Raw genomic sequence first — 25,280 nt, 5'->3', positions numbered from 1 at the left:
CCCTTGAGCATTTTCCCCTGGCTGGAGTGTGCCCTTGAGCTCAGAAAATGCCTCTTCCTTATATGGATGGAAGATGGTGTGTGTGTGTGTATGTGTGTGTGTGTGTGTGTGTGTGTGTGTACACACACATACATGCACACACGCAAAAACTATCCTGCTGTACAAAGGTAAAATATTCATTTGCAGACCCTCCATGTGTCTCTATTTTCCAGAGACAGTCCCGGATTTACAGAAGCCATTCTAATTTGACCCTGGAATGTCCTGCTTTTCTTTAGGACGTACCTATTATCATCTGAGAAATGTTGAAAGGCATGGAGTTATGCGACTCCTGAGCCAAGGAGATAAGTAACTATACAACCTTTAGAAGACATCTGAAGACAACCCTGTATAGGGAAGTTTTTAAATGTTTAATGATGCTTTTATATATGTTGGAAGCCACCCATTATTATATATAATATATAATAATAAAATATAATAAAAATAATAATGGAAGAGGGAGTCCCTGTTTTCGTCAGATAAATGTTGTAGGCAAGGTATGCATTTGTTGCTGCACACTTTTGCCTCTGTGCTCACACACCGCTGTCATGTGACCCTCAGAAAGTTGCTCAGAAAGGCGTGTGTCCCTCAGACTGAAAAGAGGTCTCCCATCCTGCTTTACAGTAACTTCTGTATATAGTTGGAGAATCTTAGCCAATAGGTTGGATGAGAGTTCTCAAAATTAAATTGGCAGTCGCCAGTTGGCATGTCCAGTCAGTTGCATTAAACGTGACTGCTGTGGTGCTGAATGGCTCATGCCATTGACTTCAGTGGGCCTTAAGGATTGCAGCTAATTGACTCAAGGATTGGGCTACCTTTGTGCTTAGCACAGGGCTGCTGCCATCAGAGTGCTTCATGGATTTCAATAGAATGTGGATTGCATCCAGGGTGACATTCGCCCTCACTTCGTTTTTTCCTTTTCTTTTTTAATGGGAGGGACTGGAATGTTACAGCTAACAAAGTCTTTTTCTTTTTAAGAGACATGCATTGCCTCCCTTCTTCCAGGCCAGTTGCTTCCAATTAGACATCATCATAAATACAGGAAGGAGGGAGCCATTTAACTTGAATCCGGGATGTTCCAGGACAGAAATACAATGCAGGTGTTGTTTGTCCAGGGTCCTTTTCAGACCTAGATGGTCAGCCCTGCTGCGGGGACTTAGCTGTTGTATCAAAGGCCTTGTAAAAAAAGCCTAGTCCCAATCTTGTTAATTTTTCTGGTCACCCAAATAAATTCTTTGTTACCTTTTCACAGTGGAAAAAAGAGAGAGAGAAGAGGTCTACTTTATGATTTTATAGCCCTGCCATTAGAAATCTTTGGGGAGAGGGGGTTAAAGGCAGCCAAACACCCAACATTCCACCCCCAGGTTGCATTCTGCGGTTATGAACTTCCATTTGATCACTGGCCCCATCCATCTGACATTAACTGCTACAATTTACAACTGCCCAAGCTTTCTACCTATTATTGTCTTACCTCTGCACATGCAGAGAGAGAGAGAGAGGGAGAGAGGGAGAGAAAGGGGTGGGGAGCAGGAACCCTGCTGCCCAGGGGAAGTTTAAAAGAATGCAATGTCTTGTTAAAACCTGAAAGAGCAAATGAAGGAGGAGGGGAGAGAACCTTGCAAGACAGAAAAACCAAAGATCTGATAATGAATAATGCTTTGCTCCCTGCTGCGAACACCACCGGTGACCTGGCATGCAGACCACAGCAAAGTAGTGAATAATTCACCGAGAGAGTCATAGACCTCCTGGTTAGACCGCAGCATTGCTTTTGTCTGACAAGTACGCTCTCCCGCAGCATCAGGCTTGACAGGATGTCTCAGTCCGCCAAGGCTTTAAACAAAAGGTGTGTGTGGCAGGCTCCTGCAAGCACACCTTGTATGACAGGAACCAAATTTGTACTGCTTTTTAATCCATTAGCAGTCAATTAATAAATCTGTAAGCTTTCTTTTGGAGGGGGGGGTGGATTTGCAATTGAGAAGAGAGGAGGGCTTTGATGAGGTAGGAGCATCTAGAATTACAAATTCCATCCAGGAATCTCATCCCACCTTCAAAAAATAAAATAAAAACCACCACCCAAAAAACACACACATTTAAATGACTTTTCACTGTCTGCAGTAAAAACCACAAGAGTCTGACTCTTTGGAGCTGGAAACTCAAGCTGACTTCTCACCCTTTACATGCATTTAAAAAAAAAAAAGAGCAAAAGAAAAGAAAAATGTCCTGATGAGTTATTAAATCTGAGGTGTCATTCCTGTTTTTGTATGTTGCTTTCTTGGCACTGTGTGACTGTGTATGTATGAAAATATCTCTCTCTCTCTCTCTCTCTCTCTCTCTCTCTGTGTGTGTGTGTGTGTGTGTGTGTGTGTGTGTCTACAGACTGGCAGCCCATTCTGGGAACAAGTTCCCCAGTGTTTATTTTTAGTTTGAAGACTTAAAGACTCATAGTCACAGGAAAATACAATAAAGGGTTTCAGTCTGCACCATCTCTAATTTCTCATGTACGGGGGGGGGGGGCGGAGGGCTTGTCTGCAAAAACAATTCAGCCCTTAAGTTCCTGGTGGGGATGGAAAGAGAAAGATTTCACTCAAAATTTTCAAAAGTGTTTGCAAATCAAGCGAACAGCATTCCTTCTCAATTAAACGTTCCACACGTTGACTCCTTGGGGTTGCTGAAATGCTACATCGCTGCTCGAAACTTTCTGTATGCTAAATGCCACTCACTCCTGGGAAGGCCTGCTGAAATCCGGAGAAACCTACTTTTGTGAGGTCTTCAGGCCAATGAACATGATCACTCTGAATGTGTCGTATTGCATCTCTTTTTATCTGCTCCTCCTTGATCCGCTGAGGCACCTCGGCTCACAGAAGGGCTGGTCCAGTGTTTTGGGAAGGTTTGCTGCGGATATGCAAAATCACAACACACCCAAGAGCCATGGTGGCAGCTGCTCATTGGGATTGGTAGGGCTGAAGGCAGGGAGGCCAACACTAGGTGGAGCCAAAACAAATGGTAGACAGAGCAAGGAGCCGGTAATAGGCAGAGGCTGTGTACACATCATAGATTTAAAGTACATTATTTCCCGCTCAGAATCCTGGGAACTGTAGTTTGTTGGAGGTGATGTAGCTCTGTGGGTGTAAACTACAACTGCCGGGAAACTACAGTTCCCAAGATCCCATGTGACAGAAATAGAAGGGGAGGGAAGAGAAAGAAATAATTGTGGCTAAACAGTAGGGGAAACCCATTGTCATCTTCAGAGCTCTCCAGGAAACAGCAAGCTAGCATCTGGCAATAATATTTTCTAGAGAGAAATAAACTGCTGTTTTCCATTCCTAGTAAAACTGCCTGAAGGAAGCACATATTTGCTATGGCAAATGGCATGCAGCGATTCTTTGGGAGTGTGCTTTTAAAAATAAACTTTCTTCCCAGCTCAGAAGGATTATTATGTATGATGGCAGTAATGGGGAAACACTTCAGAGATGGCACTCCAAGCATTTTCAGTACAGAAGGGGTATGGAAGCAGTGGGGCCACAGCCAGATTTTCAGGAACCCTAGCCAAGCTGCTCCCTGAGGGCACCCAGTATCACACTGGTGGAGCCCTCCTGGGAAATTAAGATAATGTCAGCTGAAACCACTTCCCTTGGGACTTCTCTGGTGAACACCAAGGCTGCATATGCACCATAAAGCACATGACTTTCCCTAAAATAATCTTTACAGATGCTGGGAATTGTAGGGGTTAACTGAGGGCTTTTTTCCGAAGGGAAAAAAGTGAAAGAACTCACCGCCTCAGTCTCCAACCCAGACGTCAACACTGGCGCCATCTTGAAACCAGAATCACGTGACAAGATGCCAAGTTCACCTCTCTTTCCCCACCTCGACTCAGGTTGCTTCGGCCGCCATTTTGATAATAGGCAAAAACACAAAGTAAACTTGGGGTGGTATTTAATGAGGTTTTGCTCAAAGCAGACCCACTGAAATTAATGGGCCCCACTTAGCCATGTTTCTTAGTTTCAGTGGCTTTGCTTGGAGTAAAGCATGTTTTCGCATAGTTATAGAACTTGCTAAACAAATGGCAGGCAGGACTCCGAGTCGGCTCTTTGACTGACCATATGTCTTCCACATGTGAAATTCATGCAATTCCTTAAGCAAGCTCTACATAATTTAAATACAGATAGCCACAGGTTGCTATGATAAGTTGCCCTTTCCACAGCTGTTCATTAGAGCTCTCAGTTGACAGCATGCGATTATGTTGACCAGGGCTTGCAGATCTGTCCTCTTAATGAATAAACTGTTCCATTATCTTTTTTCCTTACCTGCCTGATTTGTGAGATATAACTGCAAACAAAACAGAATTGCATATGGTGCTTCCTTTTGAATACACCATTTATGTAAATTGTGGTGTGTGTACCCTTAAGTAATTATGTCCACATTATCCAGTATTGATTCCCAGTAGTTGAAAGACAGCTTTAAAATACACAGCATCTAATTTTAAAGTGATATAATGGAACACGGATCAGTCATATTTAAATCTCCAATAAACATGGTAAAGGGTTTCTTTTTGTTGCTCTCTTGGGTAAACCCTTTGTTAAAATAGAGTAATTATTTCTGGTGATGGAAGCACTGATATCATCTAGTGGTTTTATATGAGTTTCTCAGTGCACACACTATTATTATTTCATTAAGGCATATTATGGTAACACCCTTTCACAATAAACACAGGGACTGGGGCTTTTCATAGAAGTGTAGACTTTAAGAGAAAAGAAGTGTGTCATTGCCAAATGCCTAAGCCATAAACTGGTAGGATTTTCTTCAGCAATCATAATTTATAAACCTAATTAGTCATACAATTTTTTTAAAAAAATAATCTCATCTCTGATTGCTAAATTTTGAGGGGTGAGTCTTCCCACCTGAATAGCTAGGTTACACACAACACATGTACAGGCAAACAATCATAGTGAGACAGGCATTTTAAAATATATCTAAACTTGTGTGTATATAACAATTTCCACGACCCTAAGAATTTCCACCATTCGTAATTTTCCGTACAAAGCACAGCAGCTGAGGGACTTGGGACAGCTTGGAAATTGAGCATAGGAACTCCACAGGAAGTTGAATTATGCGAAGTCAGATCATTGGTCCTTCCAGTTCAGCCTGGGAGCAGCTTCCCTGCCCCTCGCTCTTGTCCAGCTAGTCGGCAGTTTGTCTGATGTGCAGCACAGCACTTTCCAGGCCAGCTTTTACCCAGTGAGCTGGCATCCTTAAGGGAGAAAAGGGGCTTTGCATAACAAGATTACAAAATGAGTGAATGCTTACTGAAATCAGGGAAATGCTACATGAGTCCATTGACAGAGCTAAACAAGATTCGGTCACAAGGTGTCATCAAGCTCACAAATGGGTCTAAGCATGCCCACGATTGTGAGTTGGGGCTTAACTTACATGCCATCATATTTCAGATAATTACTGTATACAGTGAAGTAACTGAGCTAAGTCACAGTTAAGGGCTGATGAAATTATATCCAGCCCAAGTTTTGACCCTGTGCCATATGAACTGGTGTTCATTGTCACATCTGACATGACTTCTTCAAGCCTCAACTTTGTTATTTCACTTACTTGCTAGGAACAGCAAGGCCAGGAGCCAACACAAAGTTGAATGTGCATAATCCCATTGAAATTAACAGGCTTATTAAGCATGCATTCTGCATTGGATTAAGGCCTAAAAAAAATTTACTACACAAAGCGAATGCCTACTCTCTCACACATACTTAAAGGTAAAGGGGACTCCTGACCATTAGGTCCAGTCACGGACAACTCTGGGGTTGCGGCACTCATCTCGCTTTATTGGCTGAGGGAGCCGGCATACAGCTTCTGGGTCATGTGGCCAGCATGACTAAGCCACTTCTGACGAACCAGAGCAGCGCACGGAAACGCCGTTTACCTTCCTGCCGGTGCGGTACCTATTTATCTACTTGCACTTTGACGTGCTTTCAGACTGCTAGGTTGGCAGGAGCAGGGACCGAGCAACGGGAGCTCACCCTGTCGCGGGGCTTTGAACCGCCAACCTTCTGATCGGCAAGCCCTAGGCTCTGTGGTTTAACCCACAGCGCCACCCGCGTCCCTTACATGCATACTTACATGAGCTAATTTGTGAGACTTTAAGAACATAAGAAGAGCCTGCTAGATCAGTCCAATGACCCATTTGGTCCAGCATATGGATGCGGGTGGTGCTGTGGGTTAAACCACAGAGCCTAGGACTTGCCGATCAGAAGGTTGGCAGTTCAAATCCCCGCCAGAAGCGGCTTAGTCATGCTGGCCACATGACCCGGAAGCTGTACGCCGGCTCCCTCGGCCAATAAAGCGAGATGAGTGCCGCAACCCCAGAGTCGGTCATGACTGGACCTAATGGTCAGGGGTCCCTTTACCTTTACCTTTATTTGTTCTCATAGTGGCCAACCAGATGCCTGTGGGAAAAACCTTCAAGGAGAATTGAAGCACAAGAGCAGTCTCCCTTCCTGTGGTTTCCAGCAAGTGGTATTTCAAAGCATTGCTGCCTCCAACAATGATGGCAGAGCTTAGCCATTGTGGCTAGTAGCCATCGATAGCCCTCTCCTCCATGATTTTTTTAAAGTCTGGGGCCCTCACTGCCTCCTTTGAGAATGAGTTCCACAGTTTAACCATGTGATGCATTAAGAAGTACTTTCTTTTATGTGCCCTGAATCTTCCAGCATTCAGCAATGGAGGGTTTGCTATTGCTAGGGTTTATTGTTAATTTTATATCTTACGGAAGTATTCCATGAGTTCCTTTCCAGTTGTAGAGTCAATGTTGTTCCACCAGATTTTCATAATGGGGAAAGAAACTTGAAGTATGGGTACTTCCATCCAGTCATCACCTTCCCTTCAGGCAAAATATGATGCTATTGTCGCTGGATCAAGATTTACAGGAGTATCATGCAAAGGATTAAGTGAGGTTGGGACACACTCTCTGCTTTTGCCAAAAAGCTCTGTGATGATTTTGCAACAGCACCGGTTCCTAAAAGTAAATTGGCATCTGCGATGATCAGATCCCAGCAGACTTACCTCTTCTTTCTTTTCTGAAAGCTTTCCCCTTTGTTTTCATGAGTGCTGCTTACACATTCTGACACTACCTCGCAAAAGAATGATAATGACAAGGCGTGATTATAGCGGAAGTACAACAAAATGTATTACAGGGTACAAAAGCATTAAATAAGAGTGTTGCCATCTATCAAAGTGGAATTTAATAATATATACAAAAATGGGGGAAACACTGGGAAGAAGGTATAGGATGCATTAAAGGAGTATGTAATTACAATGTGACTGTGTGGTAGTTCTGTTTTCTCAAATGTCTGAACGAATTTTCTTAAAAGCTGATACCTGTTAAGTAAAGCAAAGGACTGAGCCCAGCTCAGCCCATTTAATCTGTGTTGTGGATATCATTCACAATGTGTCCCAGAATGCAACCATCCATTTTGCTATGAAACTGTTCATACTGCTAATCAGAGCAACTTTTCCCCCAGGTATTTTTTTCTTAGCCAGCATACATAAAATAGATTTTACCTTCCCTGGGCAAATAGAAAAAACAAGCCCTTTGATAATGAAGACCAGTGAAATCTAGCATCTCCTACAGGATAAATTCAACATTTATTGCAAATAGGTTTAGCCATCCCTGTATGTGTGCTGAACAGGACTGTTGCTAGGTACTTAAAAGTCTTGGGGCACATGGTATAAATCTGCATAAAATTTCCATATGTTATTTTATTTGAATAGATGCAAATTTCGGTTGGCTTTAGTCTGTCAGGGTTAGCTATGGGGTGCCAACAGGATTTCCTGGGTTCAGCACACTGTATATGGATTTACCCCTCTCCCCACAATCTATATAAGGGACACGGGTGGCGCTGTGGGTAAAACCTCAGCGCCTAGGGCTTGCCGATCGCATGGTCGGCGGTTCAAATCCCTGCGGCGGGGTGAGCTCCCGTCTTTCGGTCCCAGCTCCTGCCCACCTAGCAGTTCGAAAGCACGCTTAAGTGCAAGTAGATAAATAGGTACCGCTTTATAGCGGGAAGGTAAATGGCGTTTCCGTGTGCTGCTCTGGTGCTGGCTCGCCAGAGCAGCTTCATCACGCTGGCCACGTGACCCGGAAGTGTCTCCGGACAGCGCTGGCTCCCGGCCTCTTAAGTGAGATGGGCGCACAACCCTAGAGTCGGACACGACTGGCCCGTACGGGCAGGGGTACCTTTACCTTACCACAATCTATTGACAAGAACTGCTGCTTTTGTCTATATTAAAACTAAGACAAGCTCCTCTGCACGTATAATTAATATGCTGGGTGGCTGAGTCTTACTCCACACTAAGCTTTGTAGCACATACAGCTACCCTATAAGCAATGTCAAAAAGTTTAAAAGTGTGGGAAAGGAACAGGAAAACCCAAAGATCCAGATCTTGGGTCCCCAGACCACCCCATAACAATTCCCCTGGTTTAAAATGTTAATATTTCCAGTTTTATTCCCAGCCAATGGATTGGATCCAGACTCTATTCACAGCATTTTTAATTGAAATAGCTTAAGTAATAATTAACTGTTCCACTGATGTCAATGGGGCTTAAGTGCAACTTAAGTCTATAATCATTTCATTGTCTCTCCACACATGGCACAGAACGGGCTTTTTGCATTATCAAAGGTTCAAACGTACATTTGATGTGAAATGTCTCGTCTCCACTTTCTGCCCTACCACAACAACATTCACAGATGCCAGAAAAAGTCTCAGTTGTTTTTTATTGCCATGTGCAAAAATGGCAGTAAAGACTGCTGGGGGGGTGTGCAGATCTTAAACCATTTCTCCATAGGGAACGAAATACATTGTGAAGCAAGGCATAGCTCTGCCACTTCCCACATAGTATTTCTTGGGAAGGAAACTAGAGCATCCAGATGACCCCCTAAGATGCTCTGGACAGGTGATAACTTACTTTGTCTTTATTTGCTAGAATTCTCCTCACAAAGAAATGGTTCCCTTAAAAGGCTACCTCATGGAATTTCCAGGGAAGTAAGGAAGATGAAACACTTTATTTTATATAAATGACAAAATCTATAAGGAAAATATGTTTCCTAATTTCAAATCCAGAAAATATTTGTGCAGAGTACAGCAATTTCAAAGTAGGTCAATAACTGGTTCTAAATAGGCAGAGCTATACATTTATTAAAATCACCTCCAGACATATCCCACTACAGTATTGCTTCATGTTACACCACCGATTCCCCAGAGAAGCAATTCCCTAGTCACAAGATATCATAGTTAAAAATTAATTGGAGGAGTTCACATTTTCCAAGTCCAGCTAAGTCACCTCTAGGCCTTCAGCTCATTTCTTTTGAGAACTCTGTTTTCAGAGATTTCCGGCAATATCAAAACGTCTCTCTCAAAACGTCTCTCTCTCTGGGAAAGCCAGATTCCTTGATTTGCATGCAACTGTAGATTGATTCATCTCCAGTTCTAATCTGCTGGAAACAAATAACTTTTGTAAGCTGTTATTTCCAAAATAAGAATGTGTGGTCTACTAGAGTCCCAATTGTTGGACCTGGACTTGGGTCCAACTCCTAGTCATGCTCACTGTGTGATCAAATACCTGCGATGATCTCTTAGTTCCATTTGCAGTTGTGATGATGGAGGCAGAAGGTCAAAAGAAGAAAAATATCTGATTGCAAATTACATATGCTACAGGAGAAATCAGAAATCTGTGGTCCTCCAGATACCCATCAGAGCTATGCCTGCATTGGCAATGGTGTGGGATGATGGGAGTTAGTACCCAACAACATCTAGAAGGCCACAGATTTCCTATCCCTAAACTGTAGAGATGATCCTGCAATATAGACATTTGAGTGGTGCATCTCTTCCTTTCAGGACAAAGGTTCCTGGACTGATCAAGCAATCTGAATCAATAACAGTTTATTGGAACTCTCATTTGTGTGAATACATGCCTTCTTTGTGTGAACATAAACGTTCTTAGTTTTAGACCTAACAATCAAGCAACACACACAAATAAAATAATAATAATAAATGAAGCAGCACCAGTTTTCTCCAAAACTTGCTTTATTTTTGATCTTTGAAGGAATGAATAAGGATGTTAAAACCGAAGAACTGCTTACCTTCCCGATTCTCACAGCAAGGCTGTCTGTAACTCAACACTGAACGACATTTTCCTGTTTCAGTATTACAGACTGGTGGAATAATATTTGGAATGTTGCTCTTCAGGAAAAACTTATATGGCATGTCAGGTTCCTAAAGGGAAAGGCAAAACCAGGCTGGTGGGGATTTTAGACTTTAGACATCTGGACACTTTGGACATCTGGTAACAACAACTTGCTCTATACTCACCATGGCCAAAAGATACATAACCACAATCCTTCTCCTCCTCCGACTCTCGACTTCTTAGTTGTCAACTTAACCACACAGATCCTTTATATAATAGTATGGAAACATTATCAACAACTGTTACTGCCCAGTGTCTTATGTCTGTTTTTCTGCTAACGTATCTTCAAAATATTTGTTTTCAAACGCTGAATAAAAATAAATAAATAAAACTAGAAGCACCCCTTTGTGCTTTTGTGTGTACCACATGCGCAGAGCTATCAGAACAGCACCTTAGACCGCCTTTGTGGCAATGAAGTATTTTCTTTGTGCAACACCTAGGAAATTTTAGGCACCTTTGGTTTTTTAAGTAAACACATTGTTCACACTATTCTACTAACAACCCCCATCAGTGCAAGGATTTCTGCTTGCTCAATAGCACTTTAGCCCCTTTCCTCCCCAAGTGCACACCACATGTCCTTTCCAGATCTGCTCTAGAATGTTGAGGGAACCCCTAGAACATATTTAGGGAGCCCAGGGAAGGGGGATGTTCTGTTCCACAAGCAGAAATCCTTGAACTGATGGGAACAATTGCTCTGGGGCTACATTGGATTCCACCCAAAGTACAGTGGTACCTCGGTTTAAGAAAAGTCTGGTTTAAGAACGATTTGGTTTACGAACTCCGCAAAACCAGAAGTAGTGTCCCAGTTTGCAAACTTTACCTCGGTCTAAGAATGGAAGCTGAACAGTGGAAGGGCACCGGTGGTGGTCGGCCTCATTACAAAAAGCGAATCTCAGTTTAAGAATGGTTTCGGTTCAAGAACAGACTTCCGGAAGGGTTTAAGTTCGTAAACCGAGGTACCACTGTATTCCCTGTTTAGGGAAGTTTTTAATGTTTGATGTTTAATCATGTTTTCAATATTCTGTTGGGAGCCTCCAAGAGTAGCTGGGGAAACCCAGCCAGATGGGCGGGGTATAAATTATTATTATTATTATTATTATTATTATTATTATTATTATTATGAAATATTGTAAAAGCATTTGCTGAAATGATGTTACCTATTAAGAAAGCCCATAAACCTCAGGTTGCAACAATGACTGAGACACTCTACATTTCTTATAGTCCAGAGATTTATGAATATTGCTGAATATTGCAGTTAATTATACCAAGTGAACAGATGACTTTAGGGAAAGTGATTGCCACTATTTTATTTTATTTTATTATTTTATTTCTCACTTTTTTTCCAAGGAGCTCAAGGTGGCCTACATGTTTCTCCTGCTCACCATTTAATCCTCACAACAACCCTTTCAGGTAGGTTAGGCTGAGATGCAGCGACTGGTCCAAGATCACCCATTGAGCTTCATGGCCAAGTGAGGATTTGAACCCTAATCACCCAGGTCCTAGTCTAACACACTAACTATACACCACACTGGCTCTTAACGCACCGCACCATGCTGCTGTATGCAGCAATTCAGCAATTATTTTTTGTACTTTTCTATGTTTGCATTAACTGCATGATGTTATATTTACTATCTTAGCTATAGCTCACACAGAGGTAGCTTTTTTCAGCAAAAGAGGGTTGGTTCTTACAATAACATTGATCCACTAGTCAATCTTAAAAGTAACTCAGTCAAATTACCAGAAGGTTTTTTTTTCATAAACTAAGCGTTTCATATTTAGAAGTATGGCTTGCTTTAATCGAGTTTCATAAATGTATTAAATGCTCTCTTTGACTTGGGCTTCCATGTATTGCTAATCTGGAAAGTGTCCTGGATATTTAAAATTTGCATATGAAAGATGAAATGATCCAAGCTGCTTTGTTAAAAAATAAAAAATTAAACCTCTGCCTTTACATTTTCTAACTGGTTCTCAAATCCAGCACACTGATCTCTTTATAAATGCAGTTCTGATAACCAGTTCAATCAGGGTAGCAAAAGAAACCAGTATTGGGGATGTGTGTGTGTGTGTGTGTGTGTGTGTATGTGTATGTGTGTGTGTGTATGTGTGTGTGTGTGTCTGTGTGTGTGTGTGTGTGTGAGAGAGAGAGAGAGAGAGAGAGAGAGAGAGAGAGAGAGAGAGAATTGGAAAGAATAATTTTGTGGAAAGCTGTTTGATTAGCCAATACTCACCCATGAAGTTTAAAAAAATAAAACTATGAATGCTTTCAGATGATCTATTAACAGTCCATTCATATGGTGATAACTCATGGCACCTTTCCTCCTACTGATGGCTGCCACCTCTAACAGATTAAAAGGCTGTTTGCAAAAGACCAGGTGATCATGTGACAATTGCCATTTTCAGATGAATTAACATGGTGGTTCCACACTTAGTGGGGGTGAACTATTGGGCTTTCATACACACAGAGGTAAGGGAAGTAAAAATGATAAGTACTGATTTACTGCGGATTTGATCATTTGTGGAGTAACCTTACTTGTAGATATTGAAAAGGTTAAAATATAGTATGTGCAGGAGTTGCTAAGTGGATAGCTGATGGAGAAATAAGTTTAAAAACAAAACAAAAAAGAAATAGCTAGGAAAATAAAGCACCAGCAAGAAGAAACTTTGGACACATCAAGAATGGAGGGAAGGAAACCAACTTCTGGGGAAATTGTATTAAATTTGATTTAAGTTGTGGCTGATTTAGTAAAATTTGGAAAATCAATTTTTAAAAATCAGCAAAAAAACCCCCACATGGTGGTTCCAATTTGTCCTTAGTCATTATTCAGTCCTTTTCTTTTTTGCTGCACTAGCTATTTCTTGTGCTATGCCCCCCTGAATCTAAGGGAAATATGTAGAAATGCACCTCCCACCCACACAATATTTTCTCTCCATGTATAAAAATCAGACTGAAGTAGTGAGCCGTCCAATTTGAAAAGGTTCTGGGCCTTAAACAGCGTGACCCCATGCATGTCTGCTCAAAAACAGGTCCTGCTGGTATCAGTGGGGCTTAGTCCTTGTAAACATGTATAGAACTGCAGCCTTAATGTAGAAGAAAACAGAAACGTCGTGACATTTTCTCCTGCTAAGATGTTTTTGCAGTGCCAAAAGCAGTCACATCCCCTACTGATTTCCTCGATGATCGCAATCTTTTAAGGAGTAAATGAGAACTGCAGCAATATCTATCAACTATAATACGCCGCTGAGGTCAGGATAACATCAGACCCATCTGCCTCAAGGTAATAAATATATTTTCTTGCTCTGAAAGGCATCCAGCATCAATAAATGGATCTCCACTGAGTTCAAACCTCATGGAATGGCAGATAAAAGCTAAAGACTCAAGACTTTAACCTTGATTGAGCAGCTGATGTGCTAACAAACTTCAGTGGATAACTGAGCAGCATCGTAAGTGGCTAAGCGTCTTTTGGAAATCACCAAGGTTTTGAAGCATATACAGTGGTATTTTGGTTTACAAACAGTCTGGTTTGCATACATTTTGGATTACAAACACATCAAACACGCAAGTGTGTGTCCCGGTTTGCAAACTTTTTTTGGATTACAACCCTTTTTATTTTTTGGATTATGAACAAATTTGGGGGGGAGGCCCCATTGGTGAAAGCACGCCTTGGGTTACAACCTGCTTTGGTTTACAAACGGACCTCCGGAACGGATTATGGTTGTAAACCAAGGTACCACTGTACTTAACAGATGCATAATTATGAAAATCCATAGGTAGTGCACTGATTTAGCGGGAGGATATGCTCTAATTTTTCCCCACTGCAAGATATTCTGATTTTTTTTAAAAAAGAAGATTTATTTTAAACATGGAGCTTTATCTGCAGCTGTGGCTGCTGGTGCAGCTTTTAATTTTAAAAATGACAACAGCATCCTATGACTTCAAAAAACAAAAACGCTGTAAGATGCTCTGAAAGTTTTGGGGTTCAAGAGCAGTGTAATATATACATTTAGTAGAACAGAAAGTAAAATGAGAAACAGAGCAACCCCATTCTCAAGAGGCTGAGGAACTATTGGGTTTGGCAGAAGCCCTGTTGCTCCAGTAGCATGCAAGATATCTTGCCGCCATGTGAAATAGGCCAGCATCCCAAACACATCCCAAATACACTCCATCAGTGTAGCTATTCAGCTGTTGAAGATATGCTACTGGCATGACTAAAACAGGGTAGAGTTATGAGTAGGACGGAGTGGCACCTGGGAGGAGCACTTACCGGTATGTTATATCTCATATTCCTCCAGACCATGACCATGTGTCTGTTGACGGTGCAACTTCACACCAGCCCCAGCTCAGGGCTAGAGCATCTCTCTCCTGCATGTAGAAGGTTGCAGGTTCAACCCTGGCATCTCCAGGCAGGACTGGGAATGACCTCATCATAAACCCTGGAGAACTTCCACTACTCTGTAGACCAGGGATAGGCAACCCTATGGAAGTGAAAGCTGGACCATAAAGAAGGCTGATCGCTGAAGAATTGATGCTTTTGAATTATGGTGCTGGAGGAGACTCTTGAGAGTCCCATGGACTGCAAGAAGATCAAACCTATCCATTCTTAAGGAAATCAGCCCTGAGTGCTCACTGGAAGGACAGGTTGTGAAGCTGAGGCTCCAGTACTTTGGCCACCTTATGAGAAGAGAAGACTCCCTGGAAAAGAAGACCCTGATGTTGGGAAAGATTGAGGGCACAAGGAGAAGGGGACGACAGAGGACGAGATGGTTGGATGGTGTTCTCGAGGCTACCGGCATGAGTTTGGCCAGACTGCGGGAGGCAGTGGAGGACAGGGGTGCCTGGCGTGCTCTAGTCCATGGGGTCACGAAGAGTCGGACATGACTAAACGACTAAACAACAACAAAGACCTCTTTATCAGATATTTGAGACTCTCTCCTGGTCACCTGCCCTCTCTAACCTCACCCCCTTTCTCCAGGCCCCACTGGCCTGGCTTTGCATCTCCCTTGAGCTAGAATGTCATAGTGCTTCTTGCTTGCCTCTATGAGAGAGAGTGTCATAGCACCATTCAAGTCCTGATGCCAAGCAAGCAGTGACTAGAAGTCTCCAAGAACGCTTACCTGAAAGCAGAATCCATATATGAAGTTAGACAGTCCAGAGACCAGGGAATCCAGATGGTCACAGAGCCAAGGATCCAACCAGCTGGTTAGAGTATGATGCTGATAATGCCAATGTCACAGGTTAGCTGGGACAACAGCATATTCCTGCATTGCAGGCAGTTAGACTAAATGTTCCTCATGGTCCCTTCCAACTCTACACTATATGATCCAGATGGAGAGCAGGAAGCAGCTAGGGTAGGACCAGGAACTACAGGCACTGTTTCCAGCATCTGAGTGCTGCTGAAAGCTCTGCTTACAAAGGCTGAAGCCAGATGGTCCTCATCAGTGCCTTGTCCTCTGTGAAGGCTGATCAGCTGTACTCTGCCTTCTCCCCCTTTGGGCTGCTGTTCAGCAGGCGAAGCTGACTCCTGACCCGTGACACAGAGAGAGGGGTGTGTGAGTAAATTAGCATGTGGGGCTCCACCTATCTTTGGCCCTAGCCCCACCTACCACTGACATGTGACCCTCAGAAAGCTGCCTAGAAGTTAATGGAGGTCTTGTACGGAAAAAGGTTCTGCTACCCCTGTTGTAAACAGTGCTGAGCTAAATAGTCCAGTCGTCTGACAGATTAGAGGCAGCTTCCCATGTTCCCATGACCTGGCTCAAGGAATTCCCATCTCATTTCTCTTCAAGGTGAAGGAGGAAATATAAAATGAGTACACTGACAATGAAGACTATCGCATGTCTAGCAGCTCACCCAACACTTGTGGGTGGATAACTGGGTTTAAGATGCATAGGGGCATCAGGTACTGCTTCTGCGGTTCCCTGAAATGACCTTGATTCTTGGCTACTTATCCCTAGCTTCTTATCCAATCAATAAGACACTTTTCACAATTCTAATCTAGGCTGTGATTTAATTTGCGGTAGTGAATTAATCTCCATCTCTTCTGTAACTCTGCAAGTCAATAACAATGTTGAAACTGCTCATCTCAATTTGCTGGTTGTACTTTGTATATGCACGACCTGGAACTTCATTCTCTTGGTGTCTCTTGGCTGCCACTCAGATCCAAGTATGCATACCCTGAGCACTGTTAGCTGAGCATCTTGCCATGGGGGCCCAGCTGAGATTTAGGGCAGATCTGCACTCATGGTGTGTTTTTTTATGTTAAGGAAGGGTTAAGGAATGGTTTTGATAACATAAATGGACACATGACACCCTACTTTTTGCGTTCATAATGTGTTAATACCTTGTTTTTTTATTGCTTACTTTTTTCATGCTGCTGTATTGGTACTATATCTGCTATATGCGCAGATAACACAGGGACAAATAGAAGAAGATGCCTTCACTCAGGTATGGTTCCCCCTTATCACACACAACAAGACGACAACAAGAATCTACTGACAGCATACGAATCAATCTGGCTAACCTGATTCAAAAATACACACACCCCCACTCACACACAAAAACAAATCTCACTACAGTGGTACCTCGGGTTAAGTACTTAATTCGTTCCGGAGGTCCGTTCTTAACCTGAAACTGTTCATAACCTGAAGCACCACTTTAGCTAATGGGGCCTCCTGTTGCCGGAGCACAATTTCTGTTCTCATCCTGAAGCAAAGTTCTTAACCCGAGGTACTCTTTCTAGGTTAATGGAGTCTGTAACCTGAAGCATATGTAACCTGAAGTGTATGTGACCCGAGGTACCACTGTACAGCCAACCAAAGACAACCAACCACACCCTAAGCCACCCCCAACCTCTCTCACCACCAAGAAAATACAAGCAAATAGTAAGAGAACCCACACAAGTAACGCTGACACAAAACCCCAAACATACACTAAGTAGAAGAATAGAAGCATAACCACTTGACCCCACCCTACTTACCATCCCCCCTCTTTCCCTCTCTTTTCTTCCTAACCAAATAATAATAGTACTTAAAAAGATAGGAAGCTTTAAACAAAACAGAGCCAAGCAGTTCTATCCTGTTTCCACTTGCTGTTTTTATTTAATCCACTCCACGTGGTTTGTTTAAACCAAGGACTTGTACACTGACCACTAATAATGAATCATATGTTGTAGATATTATTGCAAATCAGTTATGGTATTTTTGTGATGTACAAATGGCATTAGAAGACTTGGTCTTTTTATTTATACGGTTTATTATTCCTATGATCCTTGTTTATAAAATCCAATAAAAAGTTACTTTAAAAAAACAACAACACAGGACATGGAGGGAGGGAGGAAGAATTAAAATGGGACACCAGAGGCCGGAGCAGAGCAACCAGCAACAGGGGAAGAAACAGCGTTTTGGAAAATGGTGTGGTTGGGCATTACAGTACTTGCATTTGACGGGGAAAAGCATTTTAATTAACAAGTATGCCCTGTGATGTTTTATAGCTTCTTCCTACAGACTATCCAGTAGGCACCACAGAACGTAAGTGCCTAGTATATAGACAGGTGATTCGGAATCTTGCAAAGGAAAACTAAATCTTATTTAAACGATAGTTTGTTACCAAGGCGAATCAAGCTATTTTTCGAGAATGTACATCCTCATTGAAGGAGGCACTGACCCAGCTAAAAAGATTTCCTATGAAAAATGTGAGCTCAGCATTTCCAAATCTGGCCAGGTATGTCACCTACTGATGGCTGTGTGAAGATTTGGGTGCAACAGAGAAATGTTCTTAACACAATTAATGAGGAAGTTATAGCAAGAAAAGATTTTAGAAATGCTCAAACTTCATGCTGGCCACCTTGTCTGATCAGCTTGCTTGCAGATAAATGTAAGCATTCACTTTCTCTGGAGTCAGCTTGGCACCTTTGTTGACAATATAATTAGCCTGGGCTTGTTTCGTCTAGTCATTTTTAGCCCTAGATAAATCTGTCACATCTGAGACACGGTTAAGTGCTGATTCTGCTGTATTCTACAGATAGATTATCGCATATATCATTTTTAAAAAAGATTATCAGATTGGCATGTAGCTAATTGTCTATATGCTGGCAACTGTTTAAAAAGTACAAAATGCATCTCTTTCTGTAGCATGTAGTCTCGGTTTATTTATAGTCTGTCTTTCATTGGGGTGGATCCAGGATGGTTTACAAATATGAAAACGGCAACACCCAATTAAAAAGGTACAAAACAATAACAGAACGAACAGAAAATGCAAGATAAAACAACAGTATATAAATAGCTGAGTGACTGGCAGCGAAATGTCTTAGACTGGCAACGTTGGTTCCAGGTGGGCTTTCTAAGGAGGGCACTTCACACCAGGGGACCACACCTGAAAAACAAAAGGCCTTGTCTTCTGTTGACATGAGTCTCACATCCAATGGAAAAGAGACTATAAAAGCACAGGTTTGGATCTTAACTTTCATAAGCAACATTTTACTCATAGATTGCCTGCTGCCTCCTTCCAGCTGCAATCCCTGCAGCCTACAAAAAGCTGGTCCGAGAAATGGAAAAACCCACTGAAATTTTGTTGGACATGGCACTACATGGGGCTACAGCAGACCCTCCAAGTGTCCCTATTTTCCAGGGGTGTCCCTGATTTAGAGAAGCCATCCTGGTTTCTGATTTGATCCAGGAATGTCCTGCTTTTCCTTAAAAAGGTAAAGGGACCCCTGACCATTAAGTCCAATCGTGACCGACTCTGGGATTGCGGTGCTCATCTCGCTTTATTGGCCAAGGGAGCCGGCGTACAGCTTCCAGGTCATGTGGCCAGCATGACTAAGCCGCTTCTGGCAAACCAGAGCAGAGCATGGAAACACTGTTTACCTTCCTGCCAGAGCGGTACCTATTTATCTACTTGCACTTTGACGTGCTTTCGAACTGCTAGGTTGGCAGGAGCAGGGACTGAGCAACGGGAGCTCACCCCATCACGGGGATTCGAACCACCGACCTTCTGATCGGCAAGTCCTAGGCTCTGTGGTTTAACCTACAGTGCCACCCACATCCCATTGCTTTTCCTTAGGACGTCCCTATTTTCATGGAGAAATGTTGGAGAGTATGGAGTTATCCAACCCCCGAGCCATCTGAAGGCAATCTTTGTATAGGGAAAGGGTTTTTAAAAAATGTTTAATGTTTTATTATATTTTTATATATGTTGGAAGCCACCCTAAGTGGCTCGGGCAACCCAGTGAAATGTGTGGGGTATAAATAGTAAAATTATCATTATGGGATGGGACGTCCCTATTTTCATCAGAGAAATGTTGGAGGGATGGGGAAATGAGTGACAAATTAGGGGTTCTCCGTTTGCAAGGAAACAGAAGAGTGTTCCACTTTCACAATGGTAACTTTGGAGGGAAGCCCAGCAACAGGAAACATAGAAAGACCCGAGTGGGGTGGGGGAATTAGAGAGGTCCTGATGTTTCGTTGAGGATGTCTTATCTGTGTTTTTAATGCCTCTTGATCAAGATATAATCTGATAAATGTGCCCTACTTTTCCAGCGAAGAACAGCACATAGGTCCTTCTGTCTCAGGGTGCACAAAGGCATCTTCTTCATAATTCAATATCCTCCATGTTGTTCCTTTGGTAAATAGTAGTCCCATGACTCTCATATCCTTTCAAATATACCATTTATGTTTTTCAAGAGGTTTCTCCCAGGAAAAGGAATAAATGTCCACTTACATTCCTTCCTGTGCTGACTTCAGCAATATAAGGTCCTTGTGGCCTGTACAACACGCATATGGTTAAGGCATTGCCACCTACTTCGTGGCATCTAACCAAGTTTTTACATACAACAATTCCTCGAGAAAAATGGGCTGAAAAAGGTTTCACAGGAAAGTAAGTTAATTTTGAACCAGGAGATATCAGCACAAGAAATAGAAGATGCCATTCAAGGCATGGCGTTGGGCAAATCACCCGGGCCGGACGGACTGACTTCCAAGTACTACAAAGTTTTGAAGGAAGGATTGATACAACCTCTGAAGGAAGTCTGTAATGAGATTATGGAGGGGAAAAGGGCACCCGATACGTGGAGAGAGGCCTATATTACACTTATACCAAAGACAGAGACTGAAAAGACTCAACTTAAAAACTACCGACCCATCTCGTTACTAAATGTGGATTATAAATTTTTTGCTGATATTTTAGCAAAAAGATTGAAAAGAGTTTTGATGGAGGAGATTCATGGGGACCAAGCAGGCTTTCTTCCGAAAAGGCATTTGTCGGACAATGTAAGGAATATAATTGACATTTTGGAAAAGTTGGAAGTGAACATAAACACTAAGGCTGTTTTGATATTTGTGGATGCCGAGAAAGCCTTTGACAACATTTCTTGGAATTTTATGCTGAAGAACCTCCGGGGGATGGGGGTAGGCCAAGGGTTCGAGAATGGTATAGGTGCAATATATTCTGAACAGAAAGCAAAATTAATTGTAAATAACGTGGTTACAGAAGAGTTCAAGATTGAAAAAGGGACACGTCAGGGGTGCCCTATTTCCCCACTACTTTTTATATCGGTCCTGGAGGTTTTGCTTAATATGATTAGGAGGGACCAGTTGGTTAAATGGATTCAGGTCGGAGCTAAACAATACAAATTGAGAGCATTTGCAGATGACTTAGTACTTACATTGCAAGAGCCAGAAGCTAGTACGAAAAGAGTTTTGGAAATAATCCAAGAGTTTGGTCAATTGGCAGGATTTAAATTGAATAAGTTAAAGACAAAGGTACTAGAGAAAAATTTAACACAGACTGAAAAAGAAAGGTTTCAGAATGAGACAGGGTTGACCGTGGTTAAAAAAGTGAAATATTTGGGTATAAACATGACAGCTAAGAATGTGAACCTATTTAAAGACAATTATGAAAAAACTTGGACAGAAGTGAAAAAAGATTTAGAGATTTGGTCAAACTTAAAGCTTTCCTTGTTAGGTCGAATCGCAGTTATAAAGATGAATGTATTGCCAAGAATGTTGTTTTTGTTTCAAGCATTGCAAATAATGGAAAAAATGGACTGTTTCAAGAAGTGGCAAAAAGATATATCTAAATTTGTCTGGCAGGGCAAGAGGCCCAGAATTAAATTTAAGATATTAACGGATTCAAAGGAAAGAGGGGGGTTTGCCCTGCCAGACTTTAAACTTTATTATGAAGCGGCAGCTTTCTGCTGGCTGAAAGAATGGCTACTTCTTGAAAACACAGACATTTTGGATTTGGAAGGTTTTAATAACATTTTTGGGTGGCATGCATATTTGTGGTATGACAAGGTTAAAGCACATAAAAGTTTTAAAAACCATATTGTCAGAAAAGCACTATTAAATGTTTGGATTAGATATAAAGATCTGCTGGAAAATAAAACTCCAAGGTGGCTGTCGCCAATGGAAGCTAAGGCAGTTAAAAAGTTAAACATGGAGTCGAAGTGGCCAAAATACTGGGAAATCTTGGAAAAGGAAGGGGATAAATTGAGATTGCAGAGTTTTGAGAAATTAAAAGGGAAGGTGAGAGATTGGCTGCACTATCATCAAATAAATGAAGCGTTTAAATTGGACAGTAAAATTGGCTTCCAGGTGGAAAAATCAAAATTGGAGACAGAATTGTTAGAACCCAGTACTAAGAATTTGTCAAAAATGTATAACTTGCTGCTGAAATGGAATACACAAGACGAAACGGTTAAATCAGCTATGATTAAATGGGCTCAGGACATTGGTCATAATATTTTGTTTGCTGATTGGGAGAAGTTGTGGACCACCGGGATGAAATTTACGGCATGTAATGCTCTGAGAGAAAACATTATGAAAATGATATATAGGTGGTACATAACCCCAGTCAAGCTTGCAAAGATTTACCACTTGCCTGATAATAAATGTTGGAAATGTAAAGAAAAGGAGGGTACATTCTTTCACCTTTGGTGGACGTGCCCGAAGATTAAGGCATTCTGGGAAATGATCTATAATGAACTTAAAAAGGTATTCAAATATACTTTCCCTAAGAAACCAGAGGCCTTTCTCTTGGGCATTGTCGGACAGGGGGTGTTAAAGACGGATATAACTTTCTTTTTGTACGCTACAACAGCAGCTAGAATACTTATTGTGAAGTACTGGAAGACACAAGAACTACCCACACTGGAAGAATGGCAGATGAAGGTGATAGACTATATGGGCCTGGCAGAAATGACGAGCAGAATCCGAAACCAGGGAAGAGAAGCAGCGCAAGAAGAATGGAAAAAGTTCAAGGACTATTTAAAGAAACACTACAAAATTAATGAAAGTTAGAATGATGTTGGACTGGAAAGTAAACGGTTACTATTAGTAAGGGTTAAGACAAGGAGAATAAGGAAGATTAGATTAAATTTAAATTAAAATAAGGGAAGATTTGCTGAGTAATTGATAAGAATTTGGAATACAGAAAAGGGAGGCATGAGGAAGTCGGGGAAGAAAGGTATAAGAAATTAAGATATGAAATGGTACATGTTTTTTGTTTAGTTTTTGTTTATGTCTGTTTATGTATTTGTTATATGTTTGTTATTGTTATAAAAACCTTTAATAAAAAATATTTTTTTTAAAAAAAAGACTTCAGCAATATAAAAAAGGTTTTTTTAAAAAAATAAAAATCCACAGAGACAACAAAGTTCTGAACAGTAGGAAAATTATACTTCTAACAGCATTTTGGAACATTAAAGTTCTTCATATCCTAACAAGCATTGAAGGTCTTAAAAATCTTCTTTTGATGAACGGCAGTGCTATGAATCAGCTTATCATGCCAATAGATTGCTACTGACCTGCTTGAATGCAAGCTTGTGTTTGCAGGGTTCTTCCTAACTGAAAGACAGTAAGACTAGTTTCTTAATGAAATTGCTTTCAAGTGCAAGTGGTGGGGGGTGAGGATTCATAGAATATTATCCTCATCACCCAGGATATATCAACAGTGTTTTAACTGTCATTCACTCTCTCCAGAGGATCCTGATCATGGCAATTCTGCGAGGAGGACTTGTGCTGGATCTCTAACCAACTAACCAACTTTTCACCAAACTTTAATTCCCTTCTGGGGTAGTCACAACTGTTACATGAATTAAACAGTTATAGGTTTGTAGGGTAGATTGCCTTCGACTTGGCCAGTGCTAGAATGACACTTCCATTTGGGAAATGAGCAACCATCAGAAGACATCTTCTCTCCATCACTTTTTGTGGGGGGGAAATCCTTCTGAAGGCAACCCCACATGGTAGGAGATGACCACAACCTCCCACATTACAATCAGTTTCCAGCATGTGGCAAATGTCATATTTCACAATACCGGGGTGCGTTCAAAAGAAATATGGAGCTAGCAAAAAGATAGGTATGTGTGTCTATAGGACTGCAACCTTGGGATACAATATTCCTTGATATCCTACTCCATGATACCACTAGGCATAGCTGTCAACGTTTCCCTTTTTTTTAGGGAAATTCCCTTATTCCGAATAGGATTCCTTGCAAGAAAAGGGAAAAGTTGACAGCTATGTCACTAGGAGGGGAAGCAATAAATTATAATATGGCAACAGAGCATGGAAAAAAATGTGGAATGTCCATCGAAAATGGCCTGGACTCAGCAAGTTTTTCTATTATAAATATATTACGCATAAAACTATATTTAAATGCTCAGCATGTCCAGTGTTTGCTGGTGCAAAGCTCTCCTCTAACAAGCATTTCTCACCACGTAATCCATGCTATGTGGTTTGCTGGTGTTTTAAGTGCAAAGGAACGATTCTGCTTTCTGTCATTAAAGACAAAGATAATTTGTAATGCAGATTCATTAAAAGCTTGCTGTCAGTTCCTACTAGGTGTTTTTTTTCTCCCTTTGCTTTTTTTAAAAGCAGGCTTAGCTTTTGGAGAAGCTGGGGTGGCGTTGTTTTTTGTAAATAACACAGACAAAAAAGTCTTTATAAGATCTAATGGCAACAGATAGAGTTTCACGAAAGCAGAGGAAGAAGAGAGGCCCTGGTTGGAACTAGTGGCTGCAGCCTCTGCGCTCATTCTTGGGCTCCTCTCCAACCCACCCTGAGGGCTCTTCTGTTCCAAATCTAATATAAAGATGTTTCTCTCCCCCAGACAGCTCCTTGCTACATTTAAGATTCCAGGACTTTGGGATTTCTGCCAAGGAGTGGGCAGAAAGAGGAATATCTGGCTAAATCCTTCACCCAACCTTGACCCTAATCCTGGTCCTTATACCATACACTCTATTTTCAACATGTGAAAACTGCACCAGGAAAAGTTTCTGAACTATCTTTTCCCTGTTCCCTGAGGCTTCTGCGTTGAGATTGCTGTTTCCTATTTTGCGGTGTTTTTTTTTAAAGAAGAAGAACATATGCACATGTTTTTCGATGCTGTAGCTCAAAACCAGATGAGGGGGCTTGATGTGAATAAACGAGCAAACAAAATGTGTTCCAAGCGGAATATCATTATCCAATTCAGGCGCAGGAGTCACAAAGCACTCTGGGAGGCTTTGGGAAGCGAAGACTTTGTCGAGGATGTTTCCAAAGCTTCAGCTGCTTGCTTCTCTTGCCTCTCCCCCTGTGAAGCAGTGGAGCCACCATTGGTTTTGTCTGCTCCATTTGTCAGAGCCTGCCTTCACATGCAGGGGAAATCCCTAGCAGACCAAGGGTTTGAGACCCATTGGCTACCCTCACCTGGTTTAGCCGACCAGTCTAAGCCGTTCCCGGGATGTGGCTGCTGTCACATGCTGACAACTTCTAGGAGCCACAGGTGAGAGTTGAGTGCAGGGTGGGGACCCCAGAGGGAGCATGGCATGTCCCCCACCCGAGGTACTACCCCTCCCCTAACACCCACCCTATTCCTCTCACCAAGAAGCTGGTCTGGCTATTCCAACAACGGAATCATTCATTAAATTTTGACCCTTGTTGGATCCAGGCATCAGAAGAGGCTCAGGCACACATCCTAACCACCCCTTCAACTTGATGCTTTCATTCTTAAAAAGCTTTGGGA

The sequence above is a fragment of the Podarcis filfolensis genome (assembly GCF_964270895.1).
Source record: "Podarcis filfolensis genome assembly, chromosome: 10".
Lineage (NCBI taxonomy): Eukaryota > Metazoa > Chordata > Lepidosauria > Squamata > Lacertidae > Podarcis > Podarcis filfolensis.
This window is presented reverse-complemented; position numbering follows the sequence as displayed.